Source organism: Ambystoma mexicanum, chromosome 6p, assembly GCF_040938575.1.
Source record: "Ambystoma mexicanum isolate Mex_15411 chromosome 6p, UKY_AmexF1_1, whole genome shotgun sequence".
Classification (NCBI taxonomy): Eukaryota; Metazoa; Chordata; class Amphibia; order Caudata; family Ambystomatidae; genus Ambystoma; species Ambystoma mexicanum.
Window position 1 is genome coordinate 159,283,237 of NC_090935.1, and position 25,772 is coordinate 159,309,008.

The window sequence follows — 25,772 nt, forward strand, 5'->3', positions numbered from 1 at the left end:
GAGCCCTACAGACCCATTCCTCTCTCTGATGTACAATTTAGGAGAGGGCGGTAGACCCATTTCGCAAATATATGGCCACCTGATCGACATACCAAATCCTCAGAGTACGGATATGAAAAGCAAATGGGAGGTGGACATAGGCCAGGAAATGTCTGAAGGGGAATGGAACAGAGCTCTTACATTCCCCAAAACGGTGTCCAGGAATCATAGATTCAGGCAGATTCAGCTAAACATTCTGCATAGTACTTACCTGACCCCGTGTCGCATAGCCACCTTCCCATCTGAGCCCCCTATGGGGGCTAAGATGGGAATGGGGAATGGTTTGTTCGAGGAGGAATTGCCGGGTCCTCCAATGTTGGAATGGCCCGGTTATTCCTCATTGCAGGAACCCGGTAATGGAGCCCGGTTTGGAGACAGCCATGGTGCTAATAGCACCATGGCTGCCTCCAAACTCGTAATGAGGCCCAAGGACTTATTTTGGAAGCAGCTTTTATTACCGTAGCACCCAAAGAGAATTGCTAAAGACAACAGCATTGTGAGAAAAGACTTATTGTGACCAGAGGAGTGTCAAAGGGGGGATATTTAAGTACTGCAGTATTCCTTAGATAAGGATCCCACCCACATTAGTGGATATGCTTTGTTTATTCCTAGTAACTTGTAGCAGGAAGACCCTATTAAACTCCCGCTTCTTGAAACTTAATGGTGCCTGTGGTGGTGTTTTTGATGTTCTTAGTAAAAGCACAATCATCTGTTTAGCTCCAAGTGTCAAACACTGTATCGATTGTGTTAGTGAGATGCTTTTTGATTGTCATGTACCCTTCCGTTGAAAGATGGAGCTGTAAGTGTTGTTGGGCGGGAGTATTTAGGAGGTTGGGTGGTTACTCAAGACCATTAAAAATGATGATTTCATGCATCCATAATCCTCTACCCCCTCCAGGTGGAAATTTCTCTTGGCTATGCCATCCCCTCACTTGCCTGATGTGTGGTTATGTACTCCGTGCCTCCACCTATTAATTGCAGGGAAATAGGACACTCAGACCTGTCTGAGATCAAGATGAAACTCTCACATTATCGACACACAATATTTAGAAAGTTTTATAATAGTGACCGGCTGCTGGGGACCTATTTACTATTGAGCGCATACCATAAATGGTTAAGTGATAGTTTAGCTTAGGAAAATGCTAGAGGGTAGCTCCTTTATCCTTTCCTTGGTTTTGTGAATGGAGCTTTTGCATCTGAAATTCAATAGACTGGCCAAAGTCTGGCTCATACTCCACTGCCCTGTAATACAGTATCCATGTGTGGGAGGAAACCTTACACACCCCCACTCTTTCACTTTATACCTGGCACCTGTTTGGACACCCAAGAGTTATCTAATAGATAGAGACTTGATACGTGGGTTATCTGGTGTACGGCGCAGCCGCGTGTTTCCCTTTCTCACAAGGTACATACTTCTTCGACTCACCTTTGGAGATATTCATATTCCATCTTTGATGCCTGTCTAGCAACACACTTTCTCCTCTCACAGGAAAACAACTCTAGAGATGCCCATTACGGAAAGGGACTAGCTGCCACAAATGTTTCCTTTCTTCCAATTCATTATAGATGGGACTGTACTCATTTTACTCTGGCAGGCAATGAAACTCCCCTTGCTACAGGAGCCTGCCATCCATCACTAACCACGGGACATTGGTTATTGGACGATATTTCTTAGCTGAGGATGTGTCAAGCAAACTCTTTTTCAGTAGAGGGGTTGCCCATACCTCCTTGAGAGAAGATTGAACCACACCCTTACTGAAAGATAAGTTAACCATCCTGGTAATCCATGGAATCAGAAAGGCAAGGGATTCTTTAAGAATATTTTCAGGACAGATGTTACCCCTGAATGGTGTAGGTTTAAGATTGGTAACTAGCTCAAGAAGCTCTGCTTCAGGGCATTGTTTAAAGTTAAACTCAGGTGTTGGAGAATTGGTGGTAGAGGCATCTGGTATAGATCCATCTTGCATTAAGATGCTAGAGCTAAGTTGTTGTGTGTGGATAGTTTTTTTGATGGCCAAGGATTTTATTGGAGAATTCCTCCTGAATCATTTGACATCAGGCATGATCTCGTTTGATGTTACGATTGTCTGTACTTTTGCCCTCGACCTCGAACAGTTCACTAGATCTAGATTTTGCATTGCTGATTCTCATATTATAATGTTTAGATTTTTCCTCAGTGATAATTTTCTTATAGTTCTTCACATCCAGCAGGTTTATTTTAGGGTCTAAGGTTTGATTTAGTGTTTTCTGGGGTTAGCACCTCAGTTACAGAGCAAAAAGCAGACGAGAAATGGGTGATCAGAGCTGTAACATTTTCAAGTGAGTCAGGGTGGGATGCAGTTTGGGTTTAAGACATGAGATGAATTTGGATGGGGAAACATTCCTAAAATTACGGCGATTATTTAAGATTCTTGGCAATTTATCCAGACAGGTAGGAGTATCAGGAAGGCACACTGTAAAGTTGACCATAAAGTGGTCTGAACACGGACAAATCAAGCGCAAACTGGGTTTAGAACATTCAGCCAGTGGATAAGTAGCCAATCAATAGTGTGACCATCCCTATGTGTTGGATCCCTAATCCATTGGGTGTATCCAATAATATTCAATGCGGTAAGTAATGGACTGGCCAGTCCATTTTGCTTGTCTTCGGCCCAATAATTAAAATCACCCAAAATAATGGTGAGAGATTTAGGTTTAATTAGTCTATTGGGAAGGGCCAAAAGTTGCTCCTTAAATAAGGACATGTCCTTGGGTCGGGGGGTCTATAGATGATAAGTATAGTAACAGAAAACTTGGAGTTCCTTTTTATTTTGATGAGCAAGCTCTCACATGCATCTAGAGCAGAGTGTTTCACTATGTGACAATCCCAATGTTTCTTAATCAGGAGTGCCACTCCTCTCCATCTCTGGTCTGACCGACCTGTTCGTAGAATAATACAATTCTGTGGAACAGATGAAGAGGCTGCCACATTGGTGGTATCATTCAGCCATGTCTCAGTGATACCCAATATATCAAGGTTGGAGGAAGCAAGATAGTCTTCCACCTCCACTCCATGCTGAACTAAGAAGCGTGTGTTAAGAAGCGTTACCGTATATTTCTTCAAATACCCTTTCTCCAAATGAGATTTCACTGAATATATTTCACCGAAATTGGTAGGGGAACTGGTATATGTGTAATGCTTAATAGGTGGGCTGTGGGGTATGGGTATAAGTTAGGGTAGCGAGGGGTGATTGTGGTTAAGGGTCTCCCTCCACTTTAAAAAGAAAAAAAGAAGACTTTGCTTTTCAGTGAAATGGTTTTGGTGAAATCTCCATTAGGAAATATATTCGAAGGAATCACATACATCCGTTAAGAAGTGTCATGCTAAAACAAGATGATGGAGGGCATGAGAGGGATGTTTGCATATTCGAGTCTGTGATAGGCTGGGAGACCTCAGTTTCAGCATTGACGTCCAAAGGGCGTACTTCGTATATGTCATGTGCTTGGCCATTGCTGCTTGATTCCTCTGCATCAGGACTCATTAATAGTGGGGGGCACTGTCCTCATGGCCTCCATTTCAGTATCCACCAAATGTGGAATATCAACTAATGCTTTCACCTCTTCAGTCATCCGCCGAGCGTCAGAGACTTCTAGAGTATCAAGACTATCGCTTTTACTGTAGCGTGCTATGACGCTTTGTCGTTTGGCGTGGTAGTGGCGTGGTATAATGGCGTGGAGTGGGAGCGCTCGCCTTTTTACTGAACATTTGTCTTAGAGCTGAGGTAAATAAATCATGCAAACTTACTGTGATGTCAACACTCCCGTAGAACACACACAATGACAATGCATGTCTTCGACTAGAAGGCCGCTCCCCTCCTCGGGTTGTGCCTCTGTCACTGCTGTTCTCATTGTACTATTTATTTATTACATTTGTATAGCGCACAGCAGCCCTTGGGCATCGAGGTGCTGCTATATATTATGAAAAAACAGAGCAAGCACCCTTCTCTAGTGGTTCTGCTGTCAGCCATTACTGAGGTCTCTCTAGCAAATGTGCACCTACCATTGTGTCTCTTGCCTACAGAGAGACAGACATAGGGCCTCATTACGACCCTGGCGGTCCTGTAATGAAGGGTGCCGGTACAGGACCGGCACCCTTCATTACGGGATGCCCTCTTACGAGGTTCCCTTGCGGGACACGGAGCAGACGTCTGGTAAAACCAGACGTCCTTTCCGGGTCCCGCGAGGGGACCAAGGAGCTAATAACGGGCCTGTTATTAACGGGCCCGTTATCAGCTTCATCCCCATTCCCATTGAGCCCTATGTGGGCTCAAATGGGAATGGGGAATGGTTCTGTGAAGGAGGAATTACCGGGTCCTCCAAGGTCGGAATGACCCGGTAATTCCTCATTCACAGACCCCGGTATTGGAGCCCGGAATGGAGGCAGCAATGGCGCTAATCTCACTATGGCTACCTCCATACTCGTAATGAGGCCCATAGAGTGAGATAGCGTGAAAGAGAGAAAGAAAAATGCAGAGTGAGAGAGTAACAGAGTGCTCAGAGAAAGAGATGGAGCATGCACTAAATTACCATAGATGCCAGGTAAAGCTAACAGAGATGCAATAACACAGATGCAATATCTTTGGTATGAAGAATGTACAACATTGCGTGCTAGTGCAGGCTGCCAATAAAGATGGCTACTGTAGCGTACTGTTTAGGCAAGAAGTTAGCGCTGGAGGCAGCTTGGTTCACAGGAAAATCAAGACAACACCAAGTGGTTAAATGATATATATGCATGTAGTTGTGCAGCACCAGTGATATTGTGCCGCAACGGTGCACTTTCATAAGATCAACAGGATTCGTGCTGTTGCAATTTCAATAGCTCTTGGCCTTAGGAAGTCAGTTTCTATTTTGTTTATCATCTGACTTGTGACATTTTCATTACATCCTGTATGGACCCAGGCCAGTGTCTTGCATTGCACTTCCTTTCTCAGCAAGCCCGGGTAATGGATGTGCCAAAATGAAGTCGGATGTGGCGTCAGTTTCAGAGGTCTGGCTTGCGCACTGTGTCTTCAGTTGCGAGCGTGGAAGGTCGGTGAAGGAAGCATTTGCAGCAAGCAGGGGCAAGCTTGGACTCGGACTACAGCAAGGCAAGGGTGCAAAAGAGTTGCTGAGCCAGGGGAAGCAACGCTGAACCGCGAGGGATGTAATTCGATGCATGCTTACACATACGGTGGTGGATTAAATAACTAAACTCTGAGAATTATTTTAACCAAATAGCTCTTTGTGGCCTCTGCCTCAGGTCTGCACCGCGAGCATCTATGGTCGGAACAGATGCAGCATGCAGGCTCATTTTTCTGGAGAGCTCTGCCTGTGAGCCATCCTCTTCACCACTGTTACTAGGGCAACCTTCCAGGTTAACGAGCTCTCCAGAGGCTCTCCACAGGCTTAGTCTGCCTCCTTGGTGCCATGAAGGGCTGTAATTATTGCACTTCATGGCAGGTTTGCCTTTCTTTCCAGAGAAGTAAAAATTGTAGTTTTGCTATTCTCGCCTCACCTCTTAGAACACTGCCGGTTAGTACTGGATAGTTTACTGGAGTTACACTGGAGCTGTTTGTTAACATTTTCCATTTCTTGTGACACTCCCACTATCTATTATTTATTGGAGGAAACAACAGCTTACACGAGGGTTACTTTGATTTTCAGTTTGGGCTTGCACCGGTGCGCTCAGGCACGGATCTTCCACAGAGGGCATTGGGGCTGAAAGCTCTGGCGCAATAACCGCTTGCAGGGCCTGACACAGTTTAGGAGGAAAAGACGCTGCTTTTCTAAATCCTCTGTTGCATTGTTTGTCCTGCTACCACAACATATGTATATTAAAAAAAAAAAAAACTACAAAATCCAATTTGGCAGATTATCTGTTGTAAGTGAAGAACTTCACACACCTATGCTGCCACCCTTGCAAAAAGATACTGCTCTGCTCAGATCAGTTGCCTGGCGGGCATGGATGATCGCTAGGCATTCCGGAGGAGCAAAGGATAAGCCTTCTTGCCACTAACATCACATTGCGGGTGATTATGGAATCTAGGCTGTAGTAATCAACACCAAGGAAGGAATTTCAACCTTTCAACCTTTAACTCTCCCAATGCCCTCACCCTTAAGGCGGCCATCTTACATTTATTTTTAAAGTTAGATCATTGAAAAATTCACAAAATGGGCAATACAACTTCTTCAACCACCAAGTAGCTACTATGCACTGTGGCACTACACTAGAGAACTTCCCCCTCAGCCGATTACCCAACCTCTTCCATCGAGCTGTTGCTTCCTTAGCCTTCCATCACCCCCATTTCTGGTTGCGATCACCAATGTCTCTTTTCCAGGATCAGGAACACTCTCTCCTCTGCCCCGGGCTCTCTTCCGTGTACAAGGACCTCTCTGCTTTCTTCTTCTAGCGCTTCCTTCTCTTCATTCATTCTACCATCACCTATGGAATTATCCCAGTGGATTATAAATGAGTTGGAAACACTCTACTTCTCAAAAACGATTCCCAGCACTAATTAATTCTCAATCATTTCCGTTCCATCACCCCTTCCCCTCTTTACCTGCCAAAATCCTGCCGTGTGTTGCTATACTAGATCCAAACTTACATTGAACACCATTTTCTCCTCGATGAAACCCGGGTGCTGTATGCGAACAACGCGGGGCAGTAAATAATACCTTCGGACTGAGATGACATGCGATCGGTCTCTATTGATGACAGACATTTGCTCTTATCCTTCCTGGGCATGTCTGCAGCTTTATACTAAATACTGTAGATCAAACAATTCTCTGCTTCTGTTCAAAACATCGGATTCAAAGCCTTTCGCTCGCTTTACCAATTCTGTTCTGTATCTAACAGAAGTCAAAATGACGTCCTTCCCCCATTCCTTCCAATCCACCTCCCAAACCCCATGATCTGGCGTCCCCCAGGGGTTCACTCTCTTTCTCACTCCCTTGAACATATAATACTATCCTTAGCACAACCTTTAGCTTCATATTATTTACGTATGCCAAAGATATTCAGTTCTTTGTGTGTTTCAACAAATTCCAAGATCCTACATTTGCCACCTTTCACCCCAGCATGACAGTCATACCCCTTTGGAAGAATGGCAACTGGCTGGAAACATCGGCCACAAAACTCTGAATTAACCACCAAGCTCACTTTTGGCCTTGCTCTGACACTGCCTTCTTCTGCAGTCAAAAACTGGGTTTCCCTTCAGACTCCGACCTCTCATTACCTACCCATGCAAAATCAGTGATCAGATCCTCTGATTGGTGCAAAACAAATAAAAATGATAAATAAATGTTGTATTAATGCATGCCACGGATGAGGCGATATGTGGCAAAACACTTTGACATCAGTCTAAAAACCTTTTCTTTTACCATTACTGAAACTGTTAAAATGAAGATATGAATTTATAATTTATAGAGGTTCTGTCATGATGAAGGGTCTCAGACATAAAGTAAAAGATTGATTATCCAGCACCATTGGGAGGTGCCAATGATGTCAGATAACGAAACATGCTGGTTTACCAAATGTCAGCTGTCAGAGCTAGTCAACAAAGGAGAAAGCCTGAATAACCAAACTTCCTTGTCTCTTTGCTCTGTTATCTTGCTCCAAAACATGGTTATCCAGCATTTCCTTGACCGGAAACTATTAAGAATATGTCGGTTTTGAAAGCTTTTACTGTAATTCTGGTTTTCACCGAGTACCAGACATTTGGTTGAAAAAAATTGGTCGACCAGAGAAATGGTCAAACCAATTTGGTCGAAAACCAAATGGTCGAATTTTTATTTTTTTTTATTTTCCCCCCTTTTTTGGGGGGGGCCCCCCCCAACCCCCTTTTTTTTCCTAAAAACCCATTTTTTTAAAAAACGAAAACCCGAAAAATAAATATATAATAAAAAAAAAAAATTCGACCATTTGGTTTTCGACCAAATTGCGTCGACCAAATGTCATTCGACCAGTTTTCAGTCGACCAAATGTCTGGACACCGTTTTCACCATATCCTTCAATCCTAAATATGTACATACAACCATTTGACCCTAGCCCATTCATCCTTAGCCCTTCACAATAACCCTCTCAACCTACTCTACCCCCTTAACCTCAACTCTTCACCCCTAATGTAGTATCCCTGTTCTATGTTGTTATGTTATGTGATGTTACGTTGCCTTATACCATGCACTGTTACCGTTGGCATAGTCTCCAGGCGCTCACGTGGCTTTGTAAGACAAAGGGTAGGGGCTGGGGGGTTAGTGAACGACGAGGGATAGGCTATAAATTGTGCTCTTTTGTTGATGCTATAGGAACCAGGAGGAATTGGCGTCCTATGCAAGTCAGTTGTCAGTTTTCTAAGTGAGTTTGACTGTGTACACCGACTTGCTGTATCCAGAGAGATATGGCCCAGTGTCAGGGATTGTTTGTTGTTTGCAGGTGTTTGTTTGATGTGTGTTTTGTGTGTTTTGCCTGTGTTGTGGCTGGCCCATAGGGTGTGTGTGCTACCTGGTAGGTATGTGGCAGAGGAGCAAGAGTAGGGGTGGTTAGAACATTGGCTACCCTTAAACCTTTCAAAGTGCAATATCTTGGCTACCTTCGCAATTCTTCCGAGTTGTCATACATAGGCCTGTAGAACGGTGAGATTTTACGGTGAGTAAAGGATTGATTATCCAGCACCATTGGGAGGAGCCAATGATGTCAGATAACGAAACATGCTGGTTAACCAAATGTCAGCTGTCAGAGCTAGTCAACAAAGGAGAAAGCCTGAATAACCAAACTTCCTTGTCTCTTTGCTCTGTTATCTTGCTCCAAAACATAGTTATCTGGCATTTCCTTGACCGGAAACTATTAAGAATATATCGGTTTTTAAAGCTTTTACTGTAATACTGGTTTTCACCATATCCTTCAATCCTAAATATGTACATACAACCCTTTGACCCTAGCCCATTCATCCTTAGCCCTTCACAATGACCCTCCCAACCTACTCTACCCCCTTAACCTCAACCCTTCACCCCTAGAACATTGGCTACCCTTAAAGCTTTCAAAGTGCAATATCTTGGCTACCTTCGCAATTCTTCCGAGTTGTCATACATAGGCCTGTAGAACGGTGAGGAATCTATTTGAGGTACTTGTGAAACAGAACTCTGCGCCCTTTGTCTTGATTTAGGCACTTGGTATATGAGGTCGCATTGACCCGAGTAAAAATGGAGTCCTTGATTCCTCTACTCCATTAGGAAGGTGCAGTTTGTGGAAGAGAAAAGTTACCCTTTGGGTGTACTCATGCACCCAGTAAACGTAGTATTTCTGAAATAATATTTGCTTCCACACGATATCAATTGGTGAGAGATTTATTGCCCTATATTGATGACACGTGTTTCGACGTCTACAACGTCTTTCTCAGATCAGGGCTTCAAAAATTAGTATAAAATGTGATTTTTACAATTTAAGAAAAATAAAAACAAAATCAAATAGTCCCAAAGTTGGTTGCAAATAGCACAATCATTGTCATGTCGTTTGGTAAATAGACAAATAGAATTTCACAATGCCATGTTTGTTGTTCAGCAAAATAAGTATTAATGCATACATTGTACAATAAACAAAATTAGAAAACACGCAACATGGCCATGTTAAAAGGAGGGGGAGAGGGGGAGAGGGGTAGGAGGTTTGAGGGAAAAGAAAGAAAAGAAAGAAAAAGAAAAGAATACAATTATATTACCATTCACAAGTATGGTACAAAAAATTGAGAGCCTTTTTGTCATCTTGGTCATATTGGCTTATTTCCTCTTCATTATATCCTTACCCGATAGTGATTACGGCTTGAAAATGTTCTCACAGTCTTTTCTTCCAGTCATGGGATAATCCCTGTCCTAATAATAAATACATTTACACTCTCTCAGTCAATGAGTCTGTGTTTCAACATAAAAAATCAACAAAATAGTTGTAATTCCCTAACTGAACATTATTGTGCGTAATGCATTTATAGAAATTGAGCATTATAGTGTTAGTGTTCTTATTCTCTCTTGACTATGGCTTTGCACAGGCTCAAATATTCTTTTACTTAGCTGTCATGGTTTGCCACATTCCGTACGTGGCAAAAAACCTTGTTTATGTTTGTTGTGTGCCTTGAGGTTTATTTACGTCTCGCGTGTCTTATTCGCCTTTGGGCTTAACAGTCTATTTCAACTCAGTACGTAAGCAGGGACCATGAGGGTCCACGTGTTGCTACTCTGTTTCAGGGAGTGATGGTGGGTTAGTATTGTTGTAAAAACGTACCTTTGTCGTCTGCGTTGTGCCTTCCTGTCCTCGTATTACTCTGTCCGCCCGATTGCAGTTTGTTTATGGGCTTGCGTTGCTAAGTGCATTAGTCCTTCTGCTCTTTCTATTTTGGCCACCATGTTTTCGGCTGATTTCAATATGTGGTAAAGTGTCTTGTGTTTACTTGTCCCAACTCGCTTCGTTTAATGAAGCATGTCTATACAAAACAATTTTGGTTGCTTGTGGTGTTATTCATATCATTAATTGTCAATACTAGAGGTCTTATTTCACATTTTTGATGATATGTTTTACCTCTACTTCTTTCTTGAAAAATACGTGTTCCTCCCTCTTGTGTTATGTAGTGATCTTTGTATGAGAAATACAGTTCCATTTAACTATAAATATTTCATTATCACCTATGTATAGTAGATGTACGTTCCCTTATGGATGTCTGCTTACTGAGTTGGACTTGTTTTTGACTTTTTCGGAACCCGTGAAAAGTTAGCATTTGTTCATGTGCTCTGATTAAGAGACGATGTTGCATGCCATGAGGGTTTTCAATCAATGTTACAGCAAGTTGTGCAGATATAAACATCAAAGACAGTCTACAGAAAAGAGTAAATCTCATTATCATTATCAGAATTTAGACCTTTCTCAACTGCACGGAATCTGCAGATCATTTTCGCTTCTTCCTGTCCAAGTTTGAGTTCCTGATTTCCTCCCCTTGGTCCTAGGGTTACTCTTTTCAGACCTACAAATTTTAGAGTTTTTTTGTCCTTACATTGGTGATCCTTTTGCCAGTGTTGTGCCAATGGCGAAATGGAATGTTGGTTTCCAATGGATGCTAAATGTTCTCTTATCCGCGTTCTAAGTTCTAAGTTCTCTTATGGTACTGCCTATGTAGATCTTCTGACATTCACAGATTATGGCATATATGACATATATTGTTCTACAATTAATATGTTCGGAAATGGTATGTTTAATGCCATATTTGTCTTCAAAGTTTTGTGTACTGTTCATTGCATGTTTACAAATTGTACAAGTCCCACATTTCGTAAATCCTTTTGTTTGTCTTGGTAACCAAGTTGTTGTGATGTTTGTTTTTAAGTCTGGTAACAGAGATGGACTTAGAATGTTCTTAATGGTTCTTGCTTTTTTGAATATAATTGTTGGGTTGACTTTGATGTATTCTCCGACATGTGGATCTAGTTGTAGAAGATGCCAGTTCTTCTTGAGAATATTCCTCAAAATTCCGTTATTCCTGCAATAAGTCGTGATGAAACTGACTTCTTCCATTTTGTGATTGGTTTGCATTTTAGAAGTTAAAGTCTCTGTTCTGTCCAAGCTTTTAGCTTTCCTTAGAGCCTTACTGATAGTTTGGGTCCCATATCCTCTGTCTTTAAACCTTCTTGAGAGTAAATGACATTCTTCCTCAAAGGTCTCTTTTTCGGAACAGTTGCGCCGGGCTCTTACATATTCTCCACTTGGAATGTTGCGAATGACTGAGTTATGGTGACAGCTGGTTGCATATAGGGTTGAGTTTGCCTCTGTCGGTTTTCTGAAAGTTCTGGTCATCAGTTTGTTATCTTTCACATAAATGTTGAGGTCCAAGAAATCTATTTGTACTTTGCTGGAATTTCCAATAAATTCTATCCCCATTAGGTTGTTATTTGCTCCTGTTCTGAACCTTTCCAAATAAACATTGTCTCCTTTCCACATTTGATTGGTATGCTTCATCTTTGTACACATGTTGATCTTCATACATTGCCATCATCAGATTGGCGAGTGAGGGGGCAGATTTTACCCCCATCGCAACTCCTTTGGTTTGACGATAGAAGTCTCCATTAAACATGAACACATTGTTTTGCAGGGTTAATAGTACCATTTCTTTAAGCATACTAACCGACTGAAATTGGGATGCTGATTCTTTAGAGAAAGTGTAATCAAGAGTCTCCATCGCTATATCGTATCTGATAGAAGTGTATAGTGACTTAACATCCCAAGTGGCTAATATGTAGTCAGATCTCCATTCGATTGAAGTCAATCTTTTGATTGCTGAAGTAGTATCCTTAAGGTATGCCTTTGTTGTGTTCACCAGAGGGCTCAGAATGTTATCAATATACTCTGCCATGTTCATTGTTGCCCAGTTGATTCCACTAAATATAGGTCTCCCCTCTGGTATTTGGTCAAAATCCTTGTGGCTCTTCAGTAAGAAATATATCGTTGGTAAAGTTGGTTGTTGCATGTCTAGAAATAATCTCTCCTCGTCTGTGATTAATCCTTGTCTATGCCAGTTTGTGATTGCATCTTTGAGTTCTCGTAAAATTTCATGTTTAGGATTCCTATCAAGTTTTTGATAGCATAAAGGGGTATTGAGGTGATTCGTGGCCATTGTTACATAATCTTCTCAGTTCATGACAACAATTTTTCCTCCCTTATCTGCAGCTTTAATAGTCAAATTTTCATTCAGTTTCAATTGCTTCAGTGCCATTCTTTCTGCTTTGGTTAAATTGTCAAATTCATGTTTGAAATGTTTACTTCTTGTCTTATTTTTTTGTTTGTTGTCTATAAAGTCATTAAGATCTTTGGTAACTGCCTTGTAAAAGGTATCCACAAGGTTGTCTGGCACTAATTGTGGAGTGAACCTAGATTTTAATTTCAGGTCTTTTGTTTGAAGACTAGTCTGTTGTATCTGTAAGTCTTGTATGCTAACATGAATGGGTCGTTCTGATATATCTTGCAGTGAGCTCAATAGGTGAATGTTACTTAAGTCTTTGATGGTGTAATCACTTTCTTCAATGTCTGGTTCTTTGGCATGGAACATCGAAACTTGTGTTGCTAAGTATTTCTTCAATTTCAATTTCCGGACGAATTTAAACAAATCTATGTGTACTTCGGTTGTATCAAAATCAATCGACGGGGCAAAAGAAAATCCTTTATTCAGCAGGGATAGGTCTTCTGTCTTCAATTGGTAATTTGATAGATTTAGGACTAAGTCATTTGATTGTTCTTCTTGGCTGCCTCTCTTGCCCCAGCTCTGGTTAACCTTCTGAAATCTTCTAGAGCGTCTGTGTTGCCCGTGTCTGCCTCCCCCCCGCTTACCCCTCCTCCTGGGATTTGTTGTAGCGGATCGGTCTTCTGAGGTAATAAAAAACATACTTGTTTTTGTGAATTAATTTTGTTACTTTTCTTGTACTGTCTGATTTGATTGAGGCATCCTTTTCCCTCTGTTGTTTTCTCTGTAGATTCTGTGTTCCTGGGTAGGTCTCCTTCTGATTCTGCATCTGAAAAAGGGAGGAAAAATTGTTGTCATGAACAGAGAAGATTATGTAACAATGGCCACGAATCACCTCAATGCCCCTTTATGCTATCAAAAACTTGATAGGAATCCTAAACATGAAATTTTACTAGAACTCAAAGATGCAATCACAAACTGGCATAGACAATGATTAATCACAGACGAGGAGAGATTATTTCTAGACATGCAACAGCCAACTTTACCAACGATATATTTCTTACCGAAGATCCACAAGGAGTTTGACCAAATACCAGAGGGGAGACCTATAGTTAGTGGAATCAACTGGGCAACAATGAGCATGGCAGAGTATATTGATAACATTCTGAGCCCTCTGGTGAACACAACAAAGGCATACCTTAAGGATACTACTTCAGCAATCAAAAGATTGACTTCAATCGAATGGAGATCTGACTACATATTAGCCACTTGGGATGTTAAGTCACTATACACTTCTATCAGATACGATATAGCGATGGACACTCTTGATTACACTTTCTCTAAAGAATCAGCATCCAAATTTCAGTCGGTTAGTATGCTTAAAGAAATGGTACTATTAACCATGCAAAACAATGTGTTCTTGTTTAATGGAGACTTCTATCTTCCAACTAAAGGAGTTGCGATGGGGGTACAATTCGCCCCTCACTCGCCAATCTGATGATGGCAATGTATGAAGATCAACATGTGTACAAAGATGAAGCATACCAATCAAATGTGATACTTTGGACTCAGTATATAGATGATGTTCTTTTAATATGGAAAGGAGACAATGTTGATTTGGAAAGGTTCAGAACAAGAGCAAATAACAACCTAATGGGGATAGAATTTATTGGAAATTCCAACAAAGTACAAATAGATTTCTTGGACCTCAACATTTATGGGAAAGATAACAAACTGATGACCAGAACTTTCAGAAAACCGATAGAGGCAAACTCAACCCTACATGCAACCAGCTGTCACCATAACTCAGTCATTCGCAACATTCCAAGTGGAGAATATGTAAGAGCCCGGCGCAACTGTTCAGAAAAAGAGACCTTTGAGGAAGAATGTCATTTACTCTCAAGGAGGTTTAAAGACAGAGGATATGGGACCCAAACTATCAGTAAGGCCCAAAGAAAAGCTAAAAGCTTGGACAGAACAGAGACTTTAACTTCTAAAATGCAAACCAATCACAAAATGGAAGAAGTCAGTTTCATCACGACTTATTGCAGGAATAACGGAATTTTGAGGAATATTCTCAAGAAGAACTGGCATCTTCTACAACTAGATCCACATATCAGAGAATACATCAAAGACACCCCAACTATTATATTCAAAAAAGCAAGAACCATTAAGAACATTCTAAGTCCATCTCTGTTACCAGACTTAAAAACAAACATCACAACAACTTGGTTAGCAAGACAAACAAAAGGATTTACGAAATGTGGGACTTGTACAATGTGTAAACACGCAATGAACAGTACACAAAACTTTGAAGACAAATATGGCATTAAACATACCATTTCCGAACATATTAATTGTAGAACAAAATATGTCATATATGCCATAATCTGTGAATGTCAGAAGATCTACATAGGCAGTACCATAAGAGAACTTAGAACGCGAATCAGAGAACATTTAGCATCCATTGGAAACCAACATTCCATTTCGCCATTGGCCCAACACTGGCAAAAGGAGCACCAATGTAAGGACAAAAAAACTCTAAAATTTGTAGGTCTGAAAAGAGTAACCCTAGGACCAAGGGGAGGAAATCAGGAACTCAAACTTAGACAGGAAGAAGCGAAAATGATCTGCAGATTTCGTACAGTTGAGAAAGGTCTAAATTCTGATAATGTGATGTACTCTTTTCTGTAGACTGTCTTTGATGTTTATATCTGCACAACTTGCTGTAACATTGATTGAAAACCCTCATGGCATGCAACATCGTCTCTTAATCAGAGCACATGAACAAATGGTAACTTTTCACGGGTTCCGAAAAAGTCAAAAACAAGCCCAACTCAGTAAGCAGACATCCATAAGGTAACGTACATCTACTATACATAGGTGATAATGAAATATTTATAGTTAAATGGAACTGTATTTCTCATACAAAGATCACTAAATAACACAAGAGGGAGGAACACGTATTTTTCAAGAAAGAAGTAGAGGTAAAAAATATTATCAAAAATTTGAAATACGACATCTAGTATTGACTATTAATGATATGAATAACACCACAAGCAACCGAAATTGTTTTGTATAGATGTGCTTCATTAAACGAAGCGAGTTGGGACAAGTAAACACAAGACACTTTACCACATATTGAAATCAGCCCAAAAAATTGCGGCCAAAATAGAAAGAGCAGAAGGACTAATGCACTTAGGAACGCAAGCCCATAAACAAACTGCAATCGGGCGGACAGAGTAATACGAGGACAGGAAGGCACAACACGCAGAAGACGAAAGTTTGTTTTACAACAATACTAACCCACCATCACTCTCTGAAACAGAATAGCAACACGTGGACCCTCATAGTCCCTGCTTACGTACTGAGTTGAAATAGACTGTTAAGCCCAAAGGCGAATAAGACACGCGAGACGTAAATAAACCTCAAGGCACACAACAAACATAAACAAGGTTTTTTGCCACGTACGGAATGTGGCAAACCATGACAGCTAAGTAAAAGAATATTTGAGCCTGTGCAAAGCCATAGTCAAGAGAGAATAAGAACACTAACACTATAATGCTCAATTTCTATAAATGCATTACGCACAATAATGTTCAGTTAGGGAATTACAACAATTTTGTTGATTTTTTATGTTGAAACACAGACTCATTGACTGAGAAAATGTAAATGTATTTATTATTAGGACAGGGATTATCCCATGACTGGAAGAAAAGACTGTGAGAACATTTTCAAGCCATAATCACTATCGGGTAAGGATATAATGAAGAGGAAATAAGCCAATATGACCAAGATGACAAAAAAGCTCTCAATTTTTTGTACCATACTTATGAATGGTAATATAATTGTATTATTTTCTTTTTCTTTCTTTTCTTTGTTTTCCCTCAAACCTCCTCCCCTCCTTTTAACATGGCCATGTTGCGTGTTTTCTAATTTTGTTTATTGTACAATGTATGCATTAATACTTATTTTGCTTAACAACAAACATGGCGTTGTGAAATTCTATTTGTCTATTTACCAAACAACATGACACTGATTGTGCTATTTGCAACCAACTTTGGGACTATTTCTTTTTGTTTTTATTTTTCTTAAATTGTAAAAATCACATTTTATACTAATTTTTGAAGCCCTGATCTGAGAAAGACGTTGTAGACGTCGAAACACGTGTCATCAATATAGGGCAATAAATCTCTCACCAATTGATATCGTGTGGAAGCAAATATTATTTCAGAAATACTACGATTACTGGGCGCATGAGTACACCCAAAGGGTAACTTTTCTCATACATAGGCCAACCGTCACAATTCTTCCAAATTCCTAATCTTTGCACTCCTTATTTCAATACATTGGCTGTCTGAGAGTTCACAAGTGCAAGTAGATTTAGCAGCTCATCTAGGTGCTATATACTGACTAGCCTCACAATTCGTCTGGGCACAACACACTGGCCACCCTCAAAATCAAAATCATTCAAGTGCAATATATTGTCCACCCTCACACTTCATGTAAGTGGAGTGTATCCTCATAAATCTATTGTGTGAGACGCATAGGCTAGATTCGCCATCTTCTACGTGCAATACATGGCTTCCCTGCAAATTACTTCTGAAAGCAAAGTAGAGGCTAGCCTTCAAGACTCACCAGGAGCAGTAAAAACACTGTCCTTCGCAATGTGTCTTAGCACAGCACATAGGCTGACCCTATTCAAGCAGATTCAATTTGTATGCTAATCTGCACAATTCATCTAAGTGAAATACAAGGCAAAACAAAGAGTACAGTGCAAGACTGCATAATGCTAAGAGTAGGTGATAGTAACATAGGAGTGGCAGGGTTTTACCAGAGCACAGTAATGGCTGTACTCCCCGCCCATACCACCTCACCTGATGTAGCTGTAGGTTGTCCCACCAGGCGTCCACGGGCAAACCAGAAATCGGAGATGCAGAGAGGGGAGATTCCCTGTGCTGTAGTCCTATGTGTAAAATCTTGCCTAGAAAAAAGTACTCAATTAAAAGCACTTCACGAGTAAGCTACTAAAGGAAAATGCACTACTATAATTGTGCTGTCCTCAAATTCCATAGCGATGGATATGCCCATGGCATATACAGCACCAAACCTCATGCTCCCAAGGTCTGGGTCGCATTGAGGTCAGCAGAATGCTGATGGTAAAAGCTCCAGCAATGGCATTTCTGTTCTTTTTAGCATAGGGGTACCCCTGTGCCCTATTAATCCTTGCCAATCTGCACCCTTAGCCCCACCCCACCTGTAAAGCTTAGTAACAAAATACTGCAGCAGCGTTTGTATCACCAACCCTGCATTGGCAGCAGTATGATCCAACACTCTTCCGGGATATAAACCCATTAGCATATTGTTGCTCCACTAAATATTTATGCAAACAAGGCAATATTATTAGTCGCCAAAGTCTGCCTAAGACCCATGTTTATTTAATTTCAATCACTTGACATTCTTCCTGAAGTATGTGTTGCGTCATTCTCCAACCACTAGTGTCAGTGCAGTAAGTGAGGTACAGACACAGTCCCAACCCCACCAGCAGAACAAACCCTTCCACCAGAAGCTCACAGTCACATCAGGTGTCCACTGCCAGGGATTGGCCATTCTCCTTAAGTATTCTAGTGTGGGAGTTCCCTGCACAGCCCTTATTGAGTGTAGTTACCCACTCTCCTAGCATCACCAATTCAGGGTTTTTACCAAAGTGCAGGATCTCTTTGCCACCCTATTGTGCATCATGTTACTATTCCAACTTTGATAGTCAAGTCTAAGTAGCAGAAGTTAACATCCTACAGAATTGGTGCTGATTTTTCCCTGCTCTGTTCATGTACTAGTACAACTGCCTTTACTTGGAGGGGAGCCATTTCTCAATGGAAAGAAGATCTCAGTGAAGTAAATGTTATCTCCACTGCGAGAACCTATGCATATCTAATGTAAATTATTACACCAGAGGACACTGAACAGAAATGTCCAGGCTTCTGCTGAAAGAAAAGCAAGGGAGAGGTTTAAAAGAGGCCTTGAATACAAACAATACACTGAAGTAATATAAGGCGGATTGGTAGTCTGGAAAACCCTATGCTTTTGCTTTCTCAATCTTTTCTCTGCAGCACTGCAGAAAACTATCCATCTTAGGTCAAATAGAAACTACACTTTTCCATTCAATATTATGTTAGAAAATATATAGCATCAGCCTAATAATCATTTTGTTCACACTGTGGTGGGACTCTTGAATGGCTGCCGATCACCTTTTTCCCAGATATAAGAATCAGACACAGAAATTGAAGTTTAAAGCACTTGCTAGAAACAACGCTTCAAAGTACCTAGTAACTTAAGCTGTCCGGATGCTTGCCAACTTAACAAAACAAGGAGTCAGGATAATGCTCAGAAGGGCCGAATGCGTTGTGAAGAAGGGGGTAGTAGGGAGCTCAAATCTCCAAAACAACAAGCATCTCTCTCTTGTTTCAATGGGGTTCTTGAAGCAGTACATCAGGGCGGTGTCAACACAAATGTCCCACAAATCTACCTATGACTCAAACCCAAAAGAAGTGTTCATCACCATCTTCCCTCCTCATGGGTGGTATCTGTTCCCATAGTGTCGGGAGGATAGCTTAGGGGCAACGTGCTTGTCTTGGAAGCAAGACGGCACGGAGCTATACAGGTTCGCTCCCTGCCTCCGTGCTTAGAAATCTCTGGGTATTAAGCGCGTTATAAATAACCAATCATATCATATTCATTGGATCTCTGGACCACCCCTTGAGCTGCAGAATAACCCAGGTCACAGGTGGAAAGCTCCTGGGTGGACAGACGTTTGGAAAGGCGCTACATGCTGGGCTGTTTCCTTAGGGTTCTCTCCTGATAGAGGAGTTTCCCTTCTTACTAGATCTGATCTCGGGTCAACACTGGCAGGCTGTTCAGAGCGCTATGATGTAGAAGTGCAGCCCTCCATGCGCCATGCGGTGGACACGGTTGACGCTTGCACTTTGACTTGCGTACACCCTGGTGAGGTTTGTTGGATAGGTGTGGCCCCCCTATAGACTTCCATCCACCTGCCATTTTGGTGCACTTCCTGGGTGTCTTCTATCCCACAGAGGTCTCTCTTCTATGCCACAATACTCTTTTCTGGCTTCATGGCCAACCTCCAGCTCACTCGTCCCATCCTTAGCATGACTCCAAACAGTCTCTCCTGCTTGCCACTCCCAACCCTTGTCTCTCTCTCGTCCTTCTCCCAGATGTTGTCTCACCCTGTCCTGTCTCTTGCTCTATAGCTCTCCTTCCATTCCCGTCAGATACCTTCCTACTCCTTCAACCTCACACCATCCTCATGTATACTGTTACTCTCTTGCACCAGAGTCTAGCCAGCTGGAACTGGACCCACTCTTTAAACTGCTAAGGCTGAGAGGAGACATGTGTACCTGCAGCTGCCATGTACATACACTCAATGCTTGCCACTATGCTGCCTACGAACAATGGCAGGCAGTCCCATTCTATTCCCTTTAGTAGAGAGCATTTACACAACATTGGGCCTCATTAGAAGGTTGGAGGTAACCATGCCGCTTTTAGCGGCATGGTTACCTCCATACCGCAATCCGGGCCCGGGTTCCTCGAATGAGGAATTACCGGGCCATCGCAACCTTGGCGGACACGGTAATTCCCCGTCCGAGGAACCCGGACCCGGTCCATCCCCATTCCCATTCGAGCCCCCATAGGGCTCAATGGGAATGGGGATGGAGCTAACAACGGGCCCGTTAATGACGGGCCCGTTGTTAGCTCTCTGGTCCGCTCGCGGGACCCGGTAAGGATGCCTGGTTTTTCAAGGCGCCCATTGCGGGTCCCGCGAGGAGACATTGTAATAGGGCGGAACGGGTTTACCGGCACAGGCACCTTTACCGGTGCCGGTAAACCCATTCCACCAACCTTATAGTGAGGGTCATTGTGTTTCTCTGATACTCCGGTTAAAGAGAGGGTGAGAGTTAGCGTTCAAATTCTTGCATACAAATGCAGGTTGTCAAAAAACAAGGGAGAGCGATGTTATAATGAGTTAATGTTGGATGTGGGTGGTCTGGTTGACCAGCAGGGGCTCTGGATCCACTAAGGAGGAGTATATCTTAGTGTATTTTAGTCCTGCTGTTGTTGTGACAATCTGCGTGTCCCTCCTTTTCCTGTACCTGTGAGATGTTTCTGTTTTCTGGTGTTTTCCCTTCTAGGGTAGAATTGAGAGCACCACAGATTAAAAGGGTCTCCAAAGACAATGGCCTCCACCTTGGGTGGAATTAATAGAGGCTGGAAGAAGAGGTTAAACATGTCAATCACTCTTCAACTCTTGCCACTGACCAATTGGAGGAACTGTCCCCGGAAATCAGGGACAATTGGTCAATTTCAACAAGAATCTGGGACACCGAAAATTGGGGAAATATGGCAACCTTATCTGATAAGCTAGTGTTCTGCAGGAGTAACTCTACAGAATGAGCGGGTCTGGAGGGAACTGAGATTATTTGTTGACAAGGAAAGCTAAAGGAGAACCAAAAGAATTGACTTCCCCTTGATGACAAGCTAGCATCATTTTATAACGACAAGTGAAAACAAGGCCTTTTCCGGAGGTATAAGCCATTTTTCATGTTGTTTCACAACACACATCACCCTCGGCATTGTAGCCTGTTTCTAAATTGTACAGAAATCCTAAAGGAATCATTGCCTTAATCCCTCAGCGACAGTACTATTTCAGCTTGTCAAGTCAGGGAATAATTTAGAATTCAAGTGCAAGGACATGTCCTCTGTGGCGGCTTGCGTGTTTACATGTATTCAATAAGGCATCCTGACAGCCGCTAGCCACAGAGCAGCTTTTCCTTTTCACTTCCTGCCAGCTTGTTCTCAGTTTCAAGCTCTGCCGGTGATGTCATATCTGTGCCATTGGACTTTTTCTTGTGGTTCCTGTGGTGGGGCCACCAACAGGATTGTCAGGGGCTAAAACTGCAGCCGTGACATATTAATGTTATAAAGTGTGTCACCATCGAGACAACACATAAACAACCCAGTGGCCAAGATTCATGGCAGGTGCCCCTTAGATCATTTTGCGTATAAATGTGTTCTCTCTAATAGTTGGTAAAGGTCGTATCCAACAATTTGGTGCTTTTTAAAACATAGACAAAACTCCAGAGGAGGGGGTGTTGCCATCATCCATAAATGTAGTCTCACTATGAGATCAGTGACCCCTATTAATGTCCCCTCTTGCGAATTGCTCTCTGTTAAAGTTCCACTTACTAATGCCCAAACTCTGAACATCCACGTGATCTATCGTCCGCCAGGCCCAATAGGCACATTCGATGAGGGTATTAATGCTATTTTAGCCAGCAACCTTAAAAGCTCGACCCAGGTACTTACACATGGGGACTTTAATATGGGCTTCAAAGAACCGACAGACCAACATGCCACAACCACACTTAACACACTCTCTGAATTAGGATTTACCCAAAGAAGTATGGAACCTACACATGCCAAAGGCAGAATACTCGATTGGGTGGCTGACCACAATTGTCTGGCTAACATTAATGCCATCTCACCCTTAGCCTGGACTGATCACCATCTGTTTTCATTCATGCTCTCCACCAGCAGACCATTACCCATGCCCATCAGCAAGACCCACTTACACTCACGAGAAATAAAAAGAGCATCACTGTGGAGAGACTTATTCCAAACGTACTCCCCACACTCAACTCTCTCCCTGACAACTCTGATCCTGAGACGTTGGTCGAAGAATACAATAAAATCATGTCCACCTCACTGGACCTAATCGCCCCCCTCAAACTCAGACCGAGTAAGCCTAAAACGCACTTGAATAAATGGTATACATCATTCCTTAAAAACCTAAGGTAGCAAAAAAGAAACTGAGAGGCTACTTGGAAAAATTCCCAACAGCAGCTAATAAACTCAAACTTACAAAACCCTCAGCCCTTTACAAAAAAGAAATCTGCCTAGCAAAACACACCTCCTTTGATTCCCGCATATCCCAAGCTAAATCAAACATGAAGGAATGATTCTCCATCCTTAAAGAATTAGAGACCCCCTTAGCACCACCCGATACTTGTATTAAACATACAAACTGGTGCTCAGAGATCTAAAATGCCTTAGCTAACAAGATTGCTACCCTACAAAACAAAATCTCCTGTAAAAAAGCCTCCTTGAATGACCCCTCCCCCCTAATCCAACTGTGAAGCCTACTCTATTGGAAACCAACCGCTTGGAAAGTCACCATACTTGAAGTAGAAAAAATCATTTTGTCACTGAAACCTTCCAACTGTCAAGGAGACCTGTGCCCCGCACAGCTCATCAAGGATGCTGCCCGAGACCTCTCTCTGTTCATCACAAAGCTAATCAATGCTTCCTTCTCCACTGGTTCTATCCCTACCAATTTAAAACAATCCTGGGTACTTCCACTTCTAAAAAAAACCACACTTGACCCACACTTGACCCAGCCACGCCAACCAACTATAGACCTATCATGACCGGACCTTTTCTTCTAAAAATCCTGGATAAGGTTGCCTACGTACAAATACAGAGGTACCTGGAAGAATACCATATACTAGGAGCTAGACAATCAGGCTTCCGTCCTCAACACAGGACTGAAACGGCCCTTATTGATCTTAAAACACAAATCGATGAGCTCAGAGACAATGGCCAAGCCGCCTTACTCCTCCCCCTAGACCTCTCTGCAGCATTTGATTTGGTCGACCTCTCTGTCCTCTGTACCCACCTCAACACATCAGCTCACTTCTCCGTCGAGGCTATCACATGGATCAGATAATTCCTTAATGGTAGAACTATGAGGGTTTTCTCACCTACAGCAGCAGCAGATCCGTGGAGCCAAACCCTTTCTGTCTGACACTAGCTAAATCACATTACAGTACACAGCCAACAGAACAACTGGCTTTCTATCAAAGACAAAATTCTTCCTAAAAACCGTGTTACTCACTCACAAGTCACTCAATAACGCTGCACCGATTTATCTGATTGACAGATTTCACAGACAGACCTCCCTTAGACCCACAAGAACAGTCTACAAAGACTGCCTCTCTGTCCCTAACTTTAAACGCTCTACCATAGGGGGTAACAGCTTCCCAGTGAAAGCAGCAAAACTGTGGAATTCCCTACCACCAACCCTCAGAATGGAACTGCCTTATCAGAACTTCCGTTATAAAGTTGTTCTATGGCTGTAAACGTAAGCCTTTTTACACTCATAGGTGTCAAGTCCTGCATATTCTCTCCTTCTGTACATAATTATTCATAGTTGTTTATCTGTATATATGTATATAATCCAGTTATTATTATCATTGTGTATGTATAAATTCTTGTTGTTGTATATATTCTTGCTGTTGTAACTAAGCCTCGCGTATACATGTAACTGCTGCGCCCTGTTACCCTAGGGTATGCTTGTGCATTATAAATAATAAAACAAACAAACATTAACAGAAATGTATATTGTTGCCAAACTCAAAGGTGCTCATTATATCAACTTCCTGATGAATGAGTGGCTGAGTTTACCATCCGGAATTCGAAACCTGTGACCTTGAGATTACACATAGACCCCTGCAATGGAGGCAGTAGTCCATTGGGAAATCTCACCGCCAAGATCCCATGGTATCCTAATTTCAATGTTATCGCCTTATAGAGGAGGGGGGGTTGTTATCGCAGGATTCGCCTCAGGTCTAACTTTGTGGCATGTCATTATCCCAAGTGGTAATAGCAATATATGGGGCCTAATTACGAGTCCTGCGGTAACCTGCCGGTGTTACAAGCGGGTGGCCGCCAGACTCGTAACACTTTTCCGGCTCTTGACTTCCCGGTGCCACTGGGACATTGCAAGTCCAAGCGGATCAAGAAGTCAGGCGTCAGAAAATGTTAGTCCCCATTCCCATGGAGTCCTAGAGGACTCCATGGGAATGGGGACACGGAAGCACCAGTACCGGTGCTTTCATGACAGCTCTGCCTACAGGGACCGTTGCGCCCGGCAGTTCAGAACTGCCAGGCGCAATGGCCCAGGAACGCAGAGTTGTAGTACTGCGGTCCGGAAATTGTGCTGGTACTGTTCTACTGGCACCCTTAATTCCAGACCGCCACACTTGTAATGAGGCCCATGTTTGGAATTTTTGTGAGGAAGCAAAAACGTTACTTTAACAGTGGGTAAAGTAAATAGACAAACAGAGTAAGTAAATTAAATGTGTTTTTATTTTATAGTCATTAAATAACAAGGTTTATTTGTAAGCTTGGTAAAATAGGAGTGAGTTTAGCATGAACTTTCATTAGGTGTCATTTAAAAGTAAACAGTTTCTCTATAAGAAAGTGAATGCATTTTCCAATGTTTTAGTATTCTCTTGGGCATGTTAAATATGATTTTTCAGCAAAAAACGTTCTCCTAGAGAGGAAGTGACTTGTTGAAAATATTGTTACATGGAAATTGCATAGTTTTTTCCCTGTTTGCTTTTGGAGACAACATATCAGTCAATACAAGCTGTATTTGACTGCACTCTGAAGATTCTGATTGGCTGAGAGAAGGTCAATAACCATCTCCATGTGGTTATGTGCGTTATTCTCTTTCAGTGAACCCAATTCCTGCAGAATGATCATTGTCTAAAACTACTGGCTCTGCAGCATTTGAACTCATCAAACTGGCAAACATTGGCCCACAAAAATGTCCCACTCTAGCCAGATGGACAGGCCATGCCGGCATTTCCCTATTGTCCTATATGCCAGTCACCTGCCAGGCAATGATCCTGAACTAGACAACCTTTACACACATCCAGGCATGGTTCATTACTTCAAACCATCTTTCACCTGCACATTGAGTGTCATTCTCTGGAATGGCTTGAGGAATTTACCCAAACCTGTGTTGCTCATTTGCTTTACCTGGTTGATGAATCTGCTTTCTTTCCTCAAATAAGTGTTTTTTGTTCGGACAACGTTATCAAGCAAAGAGTCTGAGGCAATACCCTACTACAGCTCTGGCTGTCAACCATC